Source organism: Canis lupus, chromosome 6 (genome assembly GCF_048164855.1).
Source record: "Canis lupus baileyi chromosome 6, mCanLup2.hap1, whole genome shotgun sequence".
Taxonomy (NCBI): Eukaryota; Metazoa; Chordata; class Mammalia; order Carnivora; family Canidae; genus Canis; species Canis lupus.
This window is the reverse complement of record NC_132843.1, coordinates 78,619,918-78,637,878: the sequence shown is the minus strand read 5'-3', so window position 1 is coordinate 78,637,878 and position 17,961 is coordinate 78,619,918. Positions and strand designations below refer to the sequence as shown.

Sequence of the window (17,961 nt, the reverse complement as noted above, 5' to 3'; positions counted from 1 at the left end):
GCACGGAGCCCTCAGCCTCTTGGTGGGCCGGCTCTCCCGAACTTTCTGGGCGATCACTCTGGGGAGGGTATTAGCTATTAATTAGTGCCCTTAAATAGTGGCTTTGAACTTTTGGAATTCAAATTAATTGATGGTCTAACAGAACGCCACGTAATTTTTACAGCATCGAGTCTCTTTTTCCCTAGGATTAATCTAACTTCGTTCTTCCCGTCATGTTCTCCCGGGCTTGCGTCTTTCCAGCAGCCGACTGCACTTCTCTTTTGAGCTTTGAACCATGCCCCAGCGGATCAGTAGTTTCATTTAGGTAAACAGTTTCCAGAAATAGATTGGAGCTGCGAGCAAACAGCTTGTTTGTGATAACAGGCCCTGCCTGCCGGCCGATGTCTGAGCCTAATGCTCTCACGTCGGCGGGCGCCGGGAGCCGACGTCCCCGCTTTGTCAACCGTCCCACAGATGCGGTGCCTCGTCTCAAGGTACAAGTCAGGTCGTGCACACGAACGGGGTTCGCCCAGGCCTGATGGGGCCGGGGGGGGGGGGGGGGGGGGGGCGGGCGGGGAGGAGTCACACCTGCCGCCCAGTGGTTGGTCCCAACCCTGGGCCTGAGCTCCCCGGGTCGCTGCAAGACCAGTTGACACAGTTGCCATCCCTCTGCCGGACCGCGTCCTATGTGATGGCGCTCATTAGAGTTAATGAGCTGTTAGCATTTCCATTATGGGATTTTTTTTTTTTTTTAGGGTTTATAACCTGGTAATAACAATAATTTGTCTCAGCCTGAAACTCCAGTAACAGGCGACAGCCCCGCCAGTGCTTTTGCTCTAATGTTGCTGGGGTGGGCCGGGGTGGTGCTGCCCATGCGGGTGGCAGACCCAAGGGAACGTGTTTAGGAACTAGAAATCCTCTCCTTTTCTTCTTCTTCTTCTTCAAAATCAAATTGGGGGCACCTGGCTGGCTCAGTCAGGCGAACATGTGACTCTTAATCTCCAGGTGATGAGTTCAAGCCCCACGTTGGGTGTAGAGATCACATAAAATAAATAAATAAACTTCAAAAAAATCAAATTGGGCAATAACTCTAATTGGTGTCAGTAAAACATTGCCAGAGACAAGAGGATCTCTGAGAAATGCAGATGAAGTGGGGACGGCTGCAAGAGGGAGACCTGCGGGCACGTTGGGACCAGTAGTCCGAGGGGCAGAGGTAGAGGAGGCAGCTCGGGAGCCCCAGGGCCCCCCTGGGCTCTGCAGTACCTGGGCCTGGCTACTGGGGGGCAGACAGTCCCCTACACCTTCTTAGCTGCCCAACTCACAAGGGCAAGGTAGCCGGGAAGCCCCGCATTTTCCAGTGGGGTCCATGAAGGATTCCAGTTCATCCCAATACCTAAGGAGCCTAGGCTCCGAGAAGAGCCATCAGTATCCTCCAGGGCCGGGCCGGTTCTGTTTGTCTTCCTGGCCTAAGGGGCTCGGCCTGAGAGGCCTACAAACCCAGGCGGGCTTTCTGCTTTACAAGGTTGCAGGGGCGCCTGGGGGCGCAGCGGGTGAGCGTCTGCCTTCAGCTCAGGCCGTGACCCCGGGTCCCGGGATCCAGTCCCGCATCGGGCTCCCTGCGGGGAACCTGCTTCTCCCTCTGCCTGGGTCTCTGCCTCTCTCTGTGTGTCTCAGGAACAAATAAAAATCTTAAAAACTAAATAAATAAAAGAAAAGAAGATTACGAGGACACCTGGCTGGCTCAGTCAGTATAACATGTGACTCTTGATCTTGGGGTTGTGAGTTCGAGCCCCACATTGGGAGTAGAGTTTACTTTAAAAAAATCAATGAAGGGGGCTCCTGAAAATAAATAAATAATAAAAAATAATTTTAAAAAGGGAGGGAAGGAGGGAACCTAACGGGATTACGAATATGGAACCCCAGGGACGTGAGAACTCTATGGAGTTCCCCCTTAAAGTTCTATGGCAGTGAGAGGCCCAGAGTCCTGTGGTGCCCAGACGATGAGGGGGTGTCAGCAGCCCTGGAGGGCTGAGGGGTCCTGGGTCAGCTTGCAGAGGAGGGCCTGACGAAGGAGCGGCGATGGCCTGTCTGGGCCGTGCAGACCTACGCTAGGTCTGGGAGCTTCTGAGACTGCAAAAATAGAAAGGTGGTAATGTCAGGACCCGGACTCCTCATACCTTCTGCTAGCTTTTTGGGGTAAGAGGTGCTGGAGTCAAAACGGAAACCTGGAATGACTGAGGACCCAAATCCCAGGCCCAGGTTTGGAAGGACTGGGAGGTTAGGTTGCTCCTTTGCCCGTTCACCGATGTCCTTCTGAGGAGGTGCTGGTCTGGCTCCGGGGGGGGACGCTCCCGGTCCCTTGTACATCCGAAGACATGGAAGATGCCCTTAGCAGGAGGGTCCCAACCTAACTGAGAGTTTAAAGTCTAAATCTGCGTGTTGAACAATCTCATGTGAAGAAGCATTCTAGTACAGAAAGAAGAGTCACACAGTCATTTATTCGGGAGCACCGGCTGCTGCCATTCAGAGCCGTCGTAGAGAACACATTTATGTTCTCCGACGTCTGTTGCTTCGGTTGTCTTGGTCGGTTCAGAGGGTGATGCAATATACGATAAACTGGGAAATAGCAGACATCCATCTCCACGGGGCCGGGGGCCGAGAGGTCCCAGATCGACGTGTGGGCCGACTGAGGGTCCGGTGAGCCACCCCGCTGCCTCTCACTGGGCCCCCCCATGGGGCGAGCAGGGGGATTCTGGCCTCCTGTAGCAGGGCCGTCAACTCCACTGTGGTGTCCTACCTCGGGACTTCAACCTCCCATAGGCTGCACCCCAAGGACCATCACCCTGGGGACTTAGGGCTTTGACGGATGGATTCTAGGGAACATGAACATTCAGCCCATAACGTGTTCGTGCTAATTACATTTTCTTTCTTTTTTTTAAAAAAGATTTTATTTATTTATTCATGAGAGACAGAGAGAGACAGAGAGAGAGGCAGAGACACAGGCCGAGGGAGAAGCAGGCTCCACGCAGGGAGCCCGACGCGGGACTCGATCCCAGGACCCCAGGATCACACCCTGGGCTGAAGGGAGGCGCTCAACCGCTGAGCCACCTGGCTGATTACATTTTCAAGTAGCTTCCACTTCCCAATTTTAAAATACATGCTCCCCCCCCAAAAAAAATATATATAAAATAAAATAAAATAAAATAAAATAAAATAAAATAAAATAAAATAAAACACATGCTTCCCATAGAGCATTTGGGAAAAAAACAGGTGACGATGAGAAGGAAGTAAAAAGAGCTCACTCTCTGGCCTTTTCCTCTCTCATAGCTGCAACTACGGTTAATCACTTGTTATATTTCTTTCCCTATTGGATGTCGTTTTAGATGACATGAGATACTATCTTTATTGCAGTTAACTTGGGATAACCAGAAAAGTACAAAGAAAATGATGCTCGCTTTTAATGCCGGTACCGCTGTCAATGTAATCTTTCAGTTTTCCCTATGGAAGATCTCAGGCATATATGACCTGTTAATGTTCCGGGGTGCTACGGGGCGGCCGGGCCTCCGTGTGTGGGTGTGTGCCACTACATATGTGTGTGTGCTTCTGTCTATACATACACAGACACGGGTGGACACACACGGGTACCTATGGGCAACACTGGGATTATCTTACAAATTGAACATTTTGTATGCTGCTTCTGCTCCTTGCAATGACCTTGGGACATGTTCCTATCTCTGTAGACTCTTTGAAACTTCTGAAGAAAGAAGCAGAACAGTCTCTTAGGTTGCCCTCAGCTGTCAGGTCTCTAACACATAGTAAGCACTCAGGACATACTGTTGGGGGGATGAATTATTTGTCCAAGAGAAGTAGACCTACCACGGGGGCAAGGAATTATAAACCTTACATCTCACGGGACTTGACCTTTTAGGCAATGGGATTTATCATTTTATTTTCTTATTTTTTAAATATTTTATTTATTTATTCATGAGAGACACAGAGAGAGAGGCAGAGACAGGCAGAGGGAGAAGCAGGCTTCATGCAGGGAGCCCGATGTGGGACTCGAACCCAGGACCCCAGGGTCATGCCCTGAGCCGAAGGCAGACACAACCGTTGAGCCTCCCAGGCGTCCTGGGGTTTATCATTTTAAACCTAAAAAGGGAGACAGGCAAAAAAAAAAAAAAAACACTTTTTGGTTAGAATGTAGGTTCCTGATGATCAGATGCACTGTCCTTCTCACCTGCTGCAGACTTTTCCTCATTTTCTGTTACTCTGGTCTGTCTGCCCAAAAGGCTGCCTTGGTCCATGGTGAGCGCCGATCATTCTGGACTACCAGGCTCCACGTCAGGAACGTGGGAAGGAACGCTTAGTTGTCTTGGGCATGGCGTTCTGGGCGGAGGAGTATAAAATGCTGGCGTAAGGAAATTGTCTTTGGGGCGATGTGGCCCAATCAGTGTGTTGGTGGGTGGAGTGGAGCTGTTATTTTGTTCCCTCATTTTCCCGTCCAACATGTATTGAGCACTTACTGTGTGCAAGGGCCAGAGGGTATAAGATTGAAAAGGCAGATTTCTCCCTCAAGGATGAACATCCATCCATCAGAGGTGATAGAAGTAAAAACCAGTAACTGCAAAGCCCTGGAAGCAGGTGAATATGCACCGGGGCAGAGAGGAAAGAATGATGAACCCTGCCCGTGTCAGGCGGGGGGCAGCCTCGAGCTGTGGGGAGGACAGCTTAGAGTGTGCTCGCGGCGGGGCTCAGTCTCCGTCTACCTCCCAGGGACTCGCTGTGTAACCAGGGACCGTGTCAGGAGCCCGGGCATCCTGCTGGGTCCCCACTCCCCATCTCTGTCTGCATCCAGCAGGGATCCAGCCCTGTTACTCCTGGGATCCCGCTATGTTTTCCTTAAGTTTTAAAAACGACCTCATATCTTCTTATTTTCCTTAGAAAATGAAGAATATTCACAATTACCTTTAAGAGCAATGGTTAATACTTTCTTTCCCTTCACAAATTTTGGGTGTTAACCTTCTTCAAAGGTTTTAAATTGCATTTACTCATTTAATATTTGTATATTAAGTATCTTGATCAATGGATGAATAAAGCATTCCCGAGGGCCTAAACATTAGATATCATTAGATATATTGGAAATCTCCAGAGAGAGCTCAGTGTAAAAGGACCGTCTCCCCTGGTGGCCGCCGCCAGGACACCAGCAATCTTCAGTGTAATTAACTTTCTTTTTTAAAGCTTTATGTTAGGCCGCCTGGGTGGCTCAGCAGTTGAGCATCTCCCTTTGGCTCAGGTCATGACCCTGGGGTCCCGGGATCGAGTCCCACGTCGGGCTCCCTGCAGGGAGCCTGCTTCTCCCTCTGCCTGGTTCTCTGCCTTTCTCTGTGTGTCTCTTGTGAATAAATAAATAAAATCTTAAAAAAAAAAAAAAGCTTAATGTTAGACTGGGGAGGGGGAAGCACCATAAGGAAGGATGGAGGGAGCTGGGAAATGCTGGAAAAGTTACACTGAGATGCTGGGGGACGAGGGAAGGGCAGGAAGGATGAAGGGAAGGAAGAGATCATAAGCTGTGGTACAGTTTTAAGAGTTTTCCCTGTCAATTTTCTAGGGAAAATTAGTATCATTTTCCCTAACAGCCCTACCTTAGTATCTCCTTCCCATACCCACTCTCCCGACATCCCCAATATAATCCCTGGGTGGGAGCAGCTCATGGGAAATGCAGCCCAGACACACTCAGCAGGGATGGATTCAGGGGATAGCAGCTGGGATCATGGGTCAGTCACCTCTCTGGGATCATGGGTCAGTCACCTCTCTGCCATAGAAGATCCAAGAGACACATTCTCTCCGCCACCGCCTCAGCTTTTCGCTTCCGATTTATTTTGTTTGTTTACCTTTTATACAACAATCCGTATTGTCCTCGTACCTGCTCTTTCCTTTCATCTTGCTTTCTTAAAATATAATCTCAATTGGTATTTCCAAGAACTCAGGACTTTCAAACCCATTTCACAGTTTTCTACATCCCCTCTGGAATTTTTTAATGGTGTCCCCTTTGTGAGAAATCTGATTAAGGAGAGATTTTTAAGTAAGAAAAAAATATTTTGTGTTGGTTACAGATTACTAAACAGTATTTAAACATTATATGTAAAGATATGCATTATGTAACTATAAAACTTGACATTTTCCCATTAATAAGTCACATGCTTAACTTACGTTGTTAAGGCACTTATAACGAAAAACGTGATTTGATGACAAAATTTAAACTATCGATTTATGTTTGATTTGGGGACAAAATGTACATTAAATATGATGAATAAACTTAACCACACCTAATACAGATTAAAAACTGCCTTCGAGGCCGGATGTTTGGAATTCTTATAGTCTGCACTAAAATTAGTTATTCTTATCATCTGCTTTATTTCGGAATGACAAGCTAAGAAAGAAAGTTTCACGCCACTGTCTGCGAGGGCTTCCACGGGGCTCACGCGGGTAGTTTTAATTCTCCATAAACGGAGAGCTAAGTTGGATATCATCACCTTTCCCTCTTTTGCCACTGGCTTTTGAAAACCAGAAGCATCTTGGTGTGCGTATTAGAATTCAGATCAGATTAATGCAGTTTACAGATTTAATGAAGAGCATCTTGAGATAAATCAGCAGAATTAGTATCATTTTTGTGCTTTCTTATCATCTTCCTTTTTCCAGAGCTGCTCCTTCTGCCTCACCCCCTCTCGCTCCTCGGGGGGCCACAGCGGGGTGCCCAGCTTGCCCCCCAGTCCTGGGCGCCCTTTGATGCTACTCCTGCCGTTGCATTTCAAAGGGGGCAATTTGGAAAACTCATTTTCTTTACTAAGGTGGTAAAAGCCAGTATTGAAAGCGGGTGCCCCGCCACCTCTCAGGTGGTCAACTCCCGCGCCCCGCAGAGCCACATGCCCCCACTCCCTCCCAGCCTTCACGCTGCCTGTCCTGGGCCAGCAGAAGTGCACGACTGACCTGAGCCAAGGATGGGGGTAGGTCCTTCCCCACGCTAATGTTTCAGATCAGGCGAAGCTAAGGTGGTGTGTGAAACCACAAGTGGTTAAGCTCAAAGCGGGGCAACTCTAGCTCCATATCCCATTACTGACTTCATTCATCACATGACTTTCTTCCAGGTAGAGACCTGGATGTTGGAAAAGGCTCTATTCCTTTAAACAAGCTATTCAATGTCACTGTTGTGTCCTTACAGATAACAATGACAGCGACCATAATACCTTTAATAGAGGATTTGCAGGCAACCTTGCAATAACTCCACGCTCCCCCAGGGGTCTGGAAGACAACAGGTTGGCGATGACTTATCTAAAAAATGGATGGACAGCAAATACTTCAGGCAATGCTCCATAAATATTGTTTCTCTCTGCAGAGCTTGCGAAAGGTATTAATGGCCATGAGTCTGAGATGATATTTCCTGATAAGAACCTGGAAAGCAGCTCTTCCAGGTAGCTGGGTAAAAGCAGAAGAGTTACCAGATGAGGGTTACCTGGATGTGCATGTGCATATTAAACAGGCAAAAATACTTGGAAGGTAATTCGGAGTAATGCAGCATGCCTTCTTTCCCTTTCTGAATTATCACAACCACACCTCTTTCTACCCATTAATATTGCTAATCAGCTAAAATAACCACTCATGCATAACCTACTATGAGGTATGACATGCAATTTTGAAAATTAAATGCACATGCTGATACGTAACATGAACTCCTGTACACTGTAAAATAGTAACAGATGGAATTCTACAGGATTCAACATTTGAAGTTCAAAACCAGTGATGTTGTAAGCAAGGGCAATATTTCACCATACTATTGGTAAAGGCTCCTAATGTTTTTTAAAAAATCGTTCCTTTGGTAATCAAGAAAATTAATTTCCAGAGACAGCCAGTCTGCACAGGGTGCCTCAATCAACCCGGCTGCCATCGTGGCCTCCTTCAGGCCAATAGTTGATTATAAGCAGTTCGCACCTCCAGATGCCAGGGGCTGACTCACTGCCCTAACTAACTCTGTGATGGACACAGAAAGGCTAAATGGGATGGGGCACATGCGTCATGCAGGGAGGCAAGAAGGGGTTCATCCGTAAAAGACCAGAAGATGAACCCCAAAGGGCTTTGTCTCTTCAACGGGGTCTCAGGTCCATTCACATTCTGAGACTGTGAAGTTAGTCAACTCAACCCCAAGAAAGTGGTTCCAACGTCTGAGCAACAAAAACTTCAATGTGAAAAAAGAGGGTTATTACACCACGGCCTGTACTCCACCAAGCCTCCTTCATCTTCTCTTTAAAGAAAGATTTCTGCTAAATGTTTCCTTTGGTTTTCTTAATTTACATTAGCTCTTTCAAAAGAGAAAAACAGAGAGCTATTTGTCTCTGAAGGAATGAAACACCCAGGTAAGCCCGCAACCAACAACCGCACAAACATCTGTGAGCTGCATAATCAATTCTGTGATTAGGCGGAGGAGAGCTCTGCACCCACATTGATTTTAAAATGCAAATCTGAATACAGCTAATCTTCACATAAATATAATAGGGATCGCATTGATTTTTTTTCCCTCATGATCATACGAAAAAATTAACTAAAGTGATGGTAAAAAAGTAGCATAATGTTATTTTAAGGTAGACGGTGATAAGTTAAAATTGCATATTATAATCTCTAAAATGAACACACGTACACACACACACACACACACAATGAGGAGTGTGTGTCAACAGAGGAGACAAAATAAAATACTAAAGAATACTCAATTGAACCAAAAGAAGGCAAGAAAGGAGGAAGAAAGGGACAAAGAACAGGTGGGACAAATCAAAACAAAGATGGGAGACTTGAATCCAATCATACTAAAAGCTCCAATCAGGGTCATAGTAGAAATTCATGCGAAAAGTATAAGTAACAATGACACTGACCGCCATTTAACGTGTTTCTATTTATTATTGTTGTTTTTTAAAGATTTATTTATTTATTTTAGAAAGAGAGTGTGTGTGAGTGGGGCAGAGGGAAGGTAGAGACCTCAAGCCAACTCCAAGCCCAGAGCAGAGCCCGATGCACGACTCGAATCTCAGGACCCAGAGATTATGACCTGAGCCAAAATCAAGAGCCAGACGCTCAACCGACGGAGCCACGCAGGTGCCCCTTTATTTATTTTTAAGTTTGTTTGCTTGTTTATCTGTTTGCTCTCTACACCCATTGTGGGGCTGAGACCCACCACCCTGAGATCAGGAGTCCCATGCTCTTCCAACTGAGCCAACCAGGCACCCCTAACATGTTTTTATTTAAAATAGATAGTTTTTTTAAAATAGATTGTTTTTATTACATTTTAATGTGCAGTTGTCTCAGTTTCACATGTGTCACTTGATAACTGACCCCACATTGGAGGAGAAAAATCATTGTTTTGGGTTTTTTTTTTTTCATTTGTTTATATTTAAGTTTGATTTGCCAACTATAGTATAACCCCCAGTGCTCATCCCATCACGTGCCCTCCTCAGTGCCCGGCACCCAGTCACCCCATCCCCCCCACCTGCCTCCCCTTCTGCAGCCCTGTGTGGGTTTCCCAGAGTCAGGGGTCTCTCATGGTTTGTCTCCCTCTCTATTTTTTCCCACTCAGTTTCCCTCCTTTCCCTTATGATCCCTTTCACTCTTTCTTATATTCCCCGGGTGAGCGAGACCATGTGATGATTGTCCTTCTCCGATTGAGAAAGTCCCTGGCTAATTCTCATCTCTGGCTCCATCGGCAAAGTCCCTCAGTTTTGAGTAACAGGGTGGGTGCCCCCATGCCGAGGCCACCCGTAGAACTGATGGTTTATTTAGCTGATGGGTGCTGCCTTCATCAGGACGCTAGGAACTTGTAAAGATGTGCGCCGGACAGATGTGCACCGGCCAGAGCAGAGATAAGTGATGCTTACATATTCTTTTCGTCCCTCAGGCTAACTGCTCCCCTGAGTCTGACACACCGACTTCGTGCTTCAAAAAAGGGAGATTAAGCAAAGAAAGGCCAAGACGTTAGTCACACACACATGCCCATAGAAACCTCAATAAACTGGACGTGAGTGAGAAAGTTGAAACGATGTCTGTATATCCATACCTATGGATATTTCAAAATCGGAGCTTCTGGATCTCAGGAACACAATAGCACAGCAACATTTTTATGGCAAAGCAGCCTGAATTCCTGTGATAAATAATTCTCAGTCCCACACAGCAGGAGTCTTTAAGAATCTCTGCTTTAATAACAGGAGAGTTTAATTACAAAGCCAATGAGTTATGATCGACGCTCCCAGCCTCCTCCACCCCAGCTCCCAACACCCGATACCGCAGCTGCATACACAAGTACGTACAAGTGTATTTCCCTCTTGTTTTGAAGGGACGGGAGAGGTCAAAAACTGTGCAGCTCAACGTCCTCGGAGAACTAACACTTTTCCCAGAGAGGACCTTTGGCTGCAGAGGTTTTCGCTAACAAGTAATCTAACCTCTAGATGTAAGAGATACTTTATTAATCAGTTAGTGATATGGAAATGGATTTTCTTCCTAGGGCTGTGACATTAGCGACAACGTGTGTGCCATATGAAGCCATAGACCGGCACCTCAACTTTGAAAAGAAATGGGATTTTAGAGTTATGGCTTCAGTACCGGGCACCCTTCCCTCCTCACACTTCCTAGGCTAGCCCTTTGATCCAAACCACTGCTGTCCCCTACCTAGATTCTTGCCATCATCTCCTCACAGATTACACCGCTTCCACCCCTTCCCCTCACACAGAATTCTTACCCCAGGCCCAGAGTCAGCCTTTACAAATGTCAAGTCAGATCGTGACACTGCTAGGCTCTGCACTTCACGCAGTCTTTAAGTGGCCTATGAGGTGCCACAGAGTGACCTCACACCCTACTTCTCCATCCACCACCCGCTCATTCCAAATATCCTAGCTGCACCAGCTTCTCTGCTAGTCTTTGACTGCATGGACGCATTCCCACCTCAGGGCCTTTGCAGAGGCTTGTCCTCAGATACCCATATGACTCATGCTCTCATCACTTCAAGTTTTTATGTCAAATGTCTCCCTCTCAGAGGCCTACTATAACTACCTTTCTTAGATTGCACAGCAGCCTTCTGCCCAAGAACCCCTGATCTTTTTTCCCCCCACATGGCAGTTGTCACCCACTGATGGCCAAGAATGTTAATATCTACCCTGTTACATAACTTTACAAAAAAGTATAATTGATTTACATATTTACTCTGTTTTCTTTGTTCTCTTACTAGATTGTGAGACCCACAAGAACAAAGCTTTTCATCTCTTTTGTTTCCAATGCCTACAACATGGTCATATCCAACAAATAGATATTGAATCACTCAATGAACAAATAAGAAAATACATTTTCATCAGAGGCATGAGGAGCCCTAAGTGTCATGACAAGTCGAGACTTGATCCTGAGGGCAAGACCAAATGATGAAAAAGATGGGATTAAAAACCCTCAATAGGGGAAACGATTCCTGACATTTGACCGGGCAATGATTTCTTGGACAAAAAAAAAAAAAAAAGACAACAAAGGAAAAATAGATAAATTAGACTACATCAAAATTTAAAACTTTTGTGAATCAAAGAACACTATCAATAGAGTGAAAAGGCAACCCACAGAACAGAACTAAATATTTTCAAATCATTATCTCTGATAATGGATTGGGATCCAGAATACATGAAGAATGTTTAGGACTCAACAATAATAAATCAAACAATCTGATTGAAAAATGGGCAAAGGACTTGAACAGACACTTCTCCAAAGAAGATATATAAAAGGCCAATAGGCATATGAAAAGATGCTCAACATCATGGATCATTTGGGAAATGTAAATCAAAACCAAAATAAGAGGGCAGCCAAAATAAGCGGTTTAGCGCCGCCTTCAGCCCAGGGCGTGATCCTGGAGACCCAGGATTGAGTCCCACAGGCTCCCTGCATGGAGCCTGCTTCTCCCCCTGCCTGTCTCTCTCTCTCTCTCTCTCTCTCTCTCTGTCTCTAATGAATAAATAAATAAAATCTTTAAAAAATTAAAAAAACACACACCAAAATAAGATACTACCTCACACTCATTAGGATGGCTATTATTATTATTTTTTTAAATCAGAAAACAGTTAATGTTGGGGCACCTGGCTGGCTCAGTAGGTTGAGCATGTGACTCTTGATCTCAGGGTCATGAGTTTGAGCTCCATGTTGGATGTGGATGTTGTTCAATTCCAAAATAAAATAAAATAAATAAAATAAAATAAACAATTCCAAAACTAACAAAAGAAAACAGCAAGTGTTGGCAAGAATGTTGAAAGACTGGAACCCTTGTACACTGATGATGGGAATGTAAAATGGTGCATCCACTGTGGAAAACAGTCTGATTTTTCCTCAAAAAAGTTAAACTTACAATTACCACATGATCCAGCAATTCTGCTTCTGGGTATAGACCTAAAAGAATTGAAAGCAGAGATTCGAACAAATATTTGTACACCCATGTTCATAACAGCATTATTCATAAGAGCCAAAGGGTAGAAACAACCCAAGTATCCATCAATGGATGTGTGGATAAACAGAATGAGGCATATGTGTGCACTGGAATATTATGCAGCCCTGAAAGGGAATGACATTCTGACACATGCTACACAGATGAACCTTGAAGACATTATGCCAAATAAGCCAGTCACCAAAGGACAAATACTATATTATTCCATTTATATGAAGTACTTAGAGTACTTAAGAGTACTCTCGTCCTAGAGTAATCAAATTCACAGAGACAGAAAGTAGAAGGGTGGTGGTCAGGGGCTGGGGGGAGGGGGAAACGGGGAATTCTTGTTTAATGGATATAGTGTTTCAGTTCAGGTAGCTGAAAAAAGTTCTGGATATGGATGATGGTGATGGAGTGCACAACAATGTGAACGCACTTAATGTCTTTGTAGACTCAAAAATGGTTAAAATGGTCAAGTTTATGTTATATATATTTTGCCACAATAAAAAAAAATCTTTTTTTTTTTTTTTTTTTTTTTTAAGAACTCCAACATGGCTACCAATGAGTCCCGACCTCAACGCCACATTGGACCCGGCTAGTCTGTGTGACCAGCAGAGGGTGGCAGAAGAGATGGGCCTTCATTTCTGAGATTAGGTTAGAGAAAGCTATAGTGTCCATCTTGATTATTCATTGTAGGGAGAGTCAGCTGCCATTGGAGAAATCATCCTAGGGGGCACCCGGGTGGCTTAGTGGTTGAGCGTCTGCTTTAGGCTCAGGTCATGACCCTGAGGCCCCGGGATCGAGTCTCACATCAGGCTCCCTGCATGGAGCCTGCTTCTTCCTCTGCCTGTGTCTCTGTCTCTCATGAATAAATAAATCAAATCCTTAAAAAAAAAAGTTTGCTGATAAAAAATAAAGCTTGCTGATATAAAGGATGTGTAGCACACAATTTGTGACAGATAATATTAATGCTCTATTTATTATAAATTCCACACAGTTGGTTTTCACTGAGTGCTATCATGAATTTTTGCAAAACTCCTGTATCTGGAGCCAGCTTATGGTTTAGCAATAGGAATTGTATCCCAAGAGGTGCTTGGGTGGCTCAGTCAGTTAAGCATCAGCCTTTGGATGAGATCATGGTCCTGGGGTCCTGGGATCGAGCCAGACATCGGGCTCCCTGCTCAGCGGGGAGTCTGCTTCTCCCTCTGCCCCTCTCCCCAATTGTTCGCCATCTATCTCTCAAATAAATAAATAAAATCTTTTTTAGAAAAAGAAATTGTATCCCAATCCATTAACTCTCTTCCCAGTAAGTCGGTCATTGCACCCACCTATGAGCTGTCCCAGAACTCTATTGCGCTGCACGGATTAGACTCCTCGAGATGACAGCTCTCCCAGGTTCTGTCTGACGTTTAGTCTGCGCTATTAACTGTCCCTTCTTCACTTTCTTAGGTCTGGTCATTCAGCGAAGCCATCGGTGGAGCCCTGAGCAATTCGCACAGTGTGAACGCTCCCTCAGGGCCCAGCCGCGGGTCGGGGGTCACGCCCGGAAGCCCCCCGCTCTGGGATATTGCCAACCTGTGGCCACAGCGGGAGCCGAACGACCTGGAGCCCCGAGGTAGCAGGAGGTGAGCGTAGAGCGTGGTAAAGGGGCTGATGCGTTGTGAGTTCTCATTACCTTCGTTTTCAAGACTAGCTGTCGAAGAACTGGTTTTATTTGAATGGTAGCCGGATCCAACAGCCAGCCCATAAAATTTTTGAAGATGTAGCGATTGGTTTTCGAGAGCTGGTGCCAGCCTGCTCCGACACACCCCTGATGGTGGGGCGTCGTAGGGTTTAAGTCCCAAACAGCTGCCCTGAGCCACAGGCCCCCTTGGGTGAGTGGGTGTCACCTGCTGAGAGGAGGAGGAGGCCGAGAGGGAGGATGAAGGAAGGGGGTTTATCTGGTTGTCGGTGTCATTCACGTGGGCTCCTTATGCCCCTCGGGCCACCAGCCTAACCGAGATCCTAGAACGCAACTTTGGGTTATTGCCCCACCTGCCAGCTGGTCTTCCCGCCTTCACATTCTCCCCTCACCGTCTCCTCCACCACACTCAGCTTCCAGAATCATCTTCCTGAATGTGTCTTTGCCTGCATTCCTCCCCCCATCCAGCCACCCCACTGGAGTCTAAATTCGAACCTAACAAAACTGGTGGTTCAGGGCAGCCCAGGTGGCTCAGCAGGTGTGATCGACACCTTCGACTCAGGGTGTGATCCTGGAGACCCGGAATCGAGTCCCATGTCAAGGAGCCTGCTTCTCCCTCTGCCTGGGTCTCTGCCTCTCTCTCTCTCTCTCTTTCTCTCTCTGTGCCTCTCATGAATAAATAAATAAAGTCTTTAAAAAACAAACTGGTGGTTCAAAATTCTTCAGAAGCGTGCGCTTGCCTTTCCACTGTGGCCCTGGATGCCTGCGCTTAGGCCTGTACCTCGGCCTCTGAGGCTCTGTGGGCGCCGCCGCCCTGCGGAGCGTGTCTTACTCCGCACAACTGTATTTTCACCCTGTTCTCTCTTCCTGAAGAGCATCAAATCCTCTAAAGGACTCTGGAGGCTATTGTCGACGTGAACCTTCCCCTGCGCACACCAAGGGCCTTGCCAGCCCCCTGCCCCCATTCAGGTGAATACGCGTCGTCGTGGCTTCCTGACCGCACAGACCAGGGACTTCCCGGGCGCAGAATTGGTAGACACTAGGCAAATACTTCCTGTTGATGTCAAGAGGCCGATGGATTTCAGGATGGAGGAGTCCCTGACAAAATTGTTTGGTTTGACCCAACGAGTTCCTGATAATCTTCATAGGACTCTTGACCGCTTGATCTTCTGCTTGCTGGAAATAGTGTTGGAAATGGGAGGCTTACTTGCACCTGGCCTTTCTTATTAGTCCACTTGGGCTGCCGGAAGACGGTGCCACAACCTGGGTGACTTAAACAAGAGACATTTATTTTGTCCCCGTTCTGGAGGCTGGAGGGCCACTGTCAGAGCGCCAGCAGGGTTGGCAGGCTTCTTCCTAGCTTGTAGATGGCTGCAGAGGGAGAGAACTCTCTGGTGTCTCCTCCTCTTCTTCCAAGGACACCAGTCTCATCAGATCGGGTCCCCTCCCTTATGACTTGAGTTAACCCTAATGATTTCTTTAAAGTCCCGTCTCCAAATACAGTCACATTGGGGGGTTAATGTGGGAATTTTAGGGGGAACACAGTTCAGTCCATAACACCTTTTTAAAAAAAAACAACACATTATTTATTCGAGACAGAAAGCGTGAGAGTGAAGGAGCAGGAGGAGGGGTAGAGGGAGAAGGAGAGAATCCTCAGGCCGAGGCCTCACGGAGCACAGAGCCCTGCTTGGCCACATCTCAGGACCCCGAGATCATGACCTGAGCCAAAACCAAGAGTCCGTGCTCAGCTGGCTCAGCCAGCCAGGCACCCCCAGTCCATAACACCTTTTAAATTGAATTTGTATTTTTTAAAATAACATTTTGTTTCTCATTGATTATAAATGATACTGCATCCAAAAAAAAAAATGATACTGCATCTACCCCCTCATGATTATGTGCTTACTATTTTAAAAAAATATCTATTTATCTATCTAGATATCTTTAAAGTAGGCTCCATGCTGGGCCGACATGGGGCTTGAACTCATGACCTGAGCTCAAGAGTCAGGTGCTCAACCGACTGAGGCACCCAGGTGCCCCGAAATGACCTTATCATTCATATCAAGAGCTGAAAAGTCCTCAATGTAGAGGCAAATGCACCATGACGGTGGCAGCACAGTGGTTTAGAGCACAGACTCGAGCCAGATGGTTAGGGTTTCCACCTGACTCTGCCATTTAGTAGCTGTAGGTCTCGGGTCATGTTACTTAACGTCTCTTTGCCTCAGTTTCCTTATGTGCAACGTGGGGATGCTGGGAGTGGTTCTACCTTATAGGAAGGCGATGGTTGTGACAGTGGAGGTTAAATGAGTTCATGTGTGGCAAGCACCCGCGTACTGATGCGATGCTTACCCTGGAAATGGCATTTTACGTGCGGGTAGCAGCGTCCTGTGTCTCCATAGCACCCCCGTGAGGCAGGTAAGGGCCGGGAACAGCGGCTGATGCTTCGGTCAGTTGGGAGGGACCGCGTTGCTCTCCAAGAAGGAGTTGGCTGCGAATCCCAGAAGCACCTGACGGGCAAGGAAGGGTCACAGGCCCCACCTGTGTCACTTGTCATGTTCAGTCCCCCTGAAGTCAGCGCATGCTTCTTGAGAACCCGGTATGCGGACTATGGTCATCGTTAAGACAAAAGCATGCAGAGCTTTCGCTGCGAGCTCGAGGGAGGGCTCGACGGCCCAGCCTGGAGAGGACGGCGGCAACTCGTTGGGGGGGGGGGGGGCTTCCTGGAAGTGGTGATGTCTGAGCTGAATTCTGAAGGAGTAGAGGCGGGAGAGAAAGTGCTTGTTACCACTGATATCCTGATAGTGTCTTAAAAAGCTTCAATAGTGCAATAGTGTTTCTTCGGCAGTGGAAACTCTGGTATTGGAGTTAGCAGTTGTTGAGAACAAAGGATTCCAACGAACATGGTGGGCATCATGACTTCGTAGGCTGTCTTAGGGAGTAGGTCAGACACGTGGTCCTTGCCTTCGTGGGTCAACGAGAACTCGAGGAAAACGGGACACCAATCAGAAAAGTGGGAGGACTGTTAGGGGAAGCGTAGGGCGCTCTGGTTGCACACAGCAGGGGTAGGTCGTGGAAGCCTTCCTGGAGGAAGCAATGGTGAGTGATGAGTTTCTCAGGAAGAGGAAACAACACAAGCAAAGGCCTAGAGATAAGATGGGACATTTTATTAAAAACAAAAATGTTGATAGTAGCCTAAGGTGGCTGAGAGATGAGGCTGGTGAGAGAGGTAGGCTGGGGCAGTGGAGAGGGTTGTAGGAAACCATCTGAAAAGAGATTGGATTTTAACCCCAGGGCACAATTGGAAGCCTTTGAAAAGTTTTTAGTCGGGCGGGGGGGGGGGGGGTGGGGGGGGTGGGGGGGGTGGAATGGGGGGGCATGATCAGATTTACATATTCACATAATCACTGTGGTTGCAGGCAGGAGAATTGGTTGGGTAGTTGGCTGTGCAGGCATGGGAAATATCTAAAAACCCCAAACCTACCAACCTATTTTCCTTGACTTGAGACAATCTAAAACCATAGTAAAAAAAATTTCAAAACAGGATGCTCAAAGAAAAACAATACCTGCAATTTTATCGCTTTAACTAACGTTCTTCTCTCTTCCTTCTTTTTTTGCATTCTTTTCCTCCTTGCATATTCATTTCCCACAGAGTCCCAGTGGTGGTGTGAGGCTTCCTTGGCATTCATTAATCATGGCTTAAATAAATCCCAGCTGTTACTCACCCTGGAGCATGCTAAGGAGTTGCCAAAATGGGAAGCATCTCAACTGTAAATCAATTTTCAGTGGTGGCTCTCATTTGTGACTTTGAATTGGGGGC

General features: G+C 46.7%; 1 long non-coding RNA gene across 1 annotated transcript; it reads left to right on the top strand.

Moving 5' to 3' along the window:
• Positions 1-337: 337 nt before the first annotated feature.
• On the top strand, positions 338-12,750 carry LOC140634807 (uncharacterized). Its single transcript, XR_012032184.1, has 5 exons — positions 338-473; positions 7,199-7,384; positions 8,963-9,120; positions 9,917-10,317; positions 11,240-12,750. It is a non-coding gene; the product is annotated as an uncharacterized lncRNA (long non-coding RNA).
• The last annotated feature ends 5,211 nt before the right edge of the window (positions 12,751-17,961 follow it).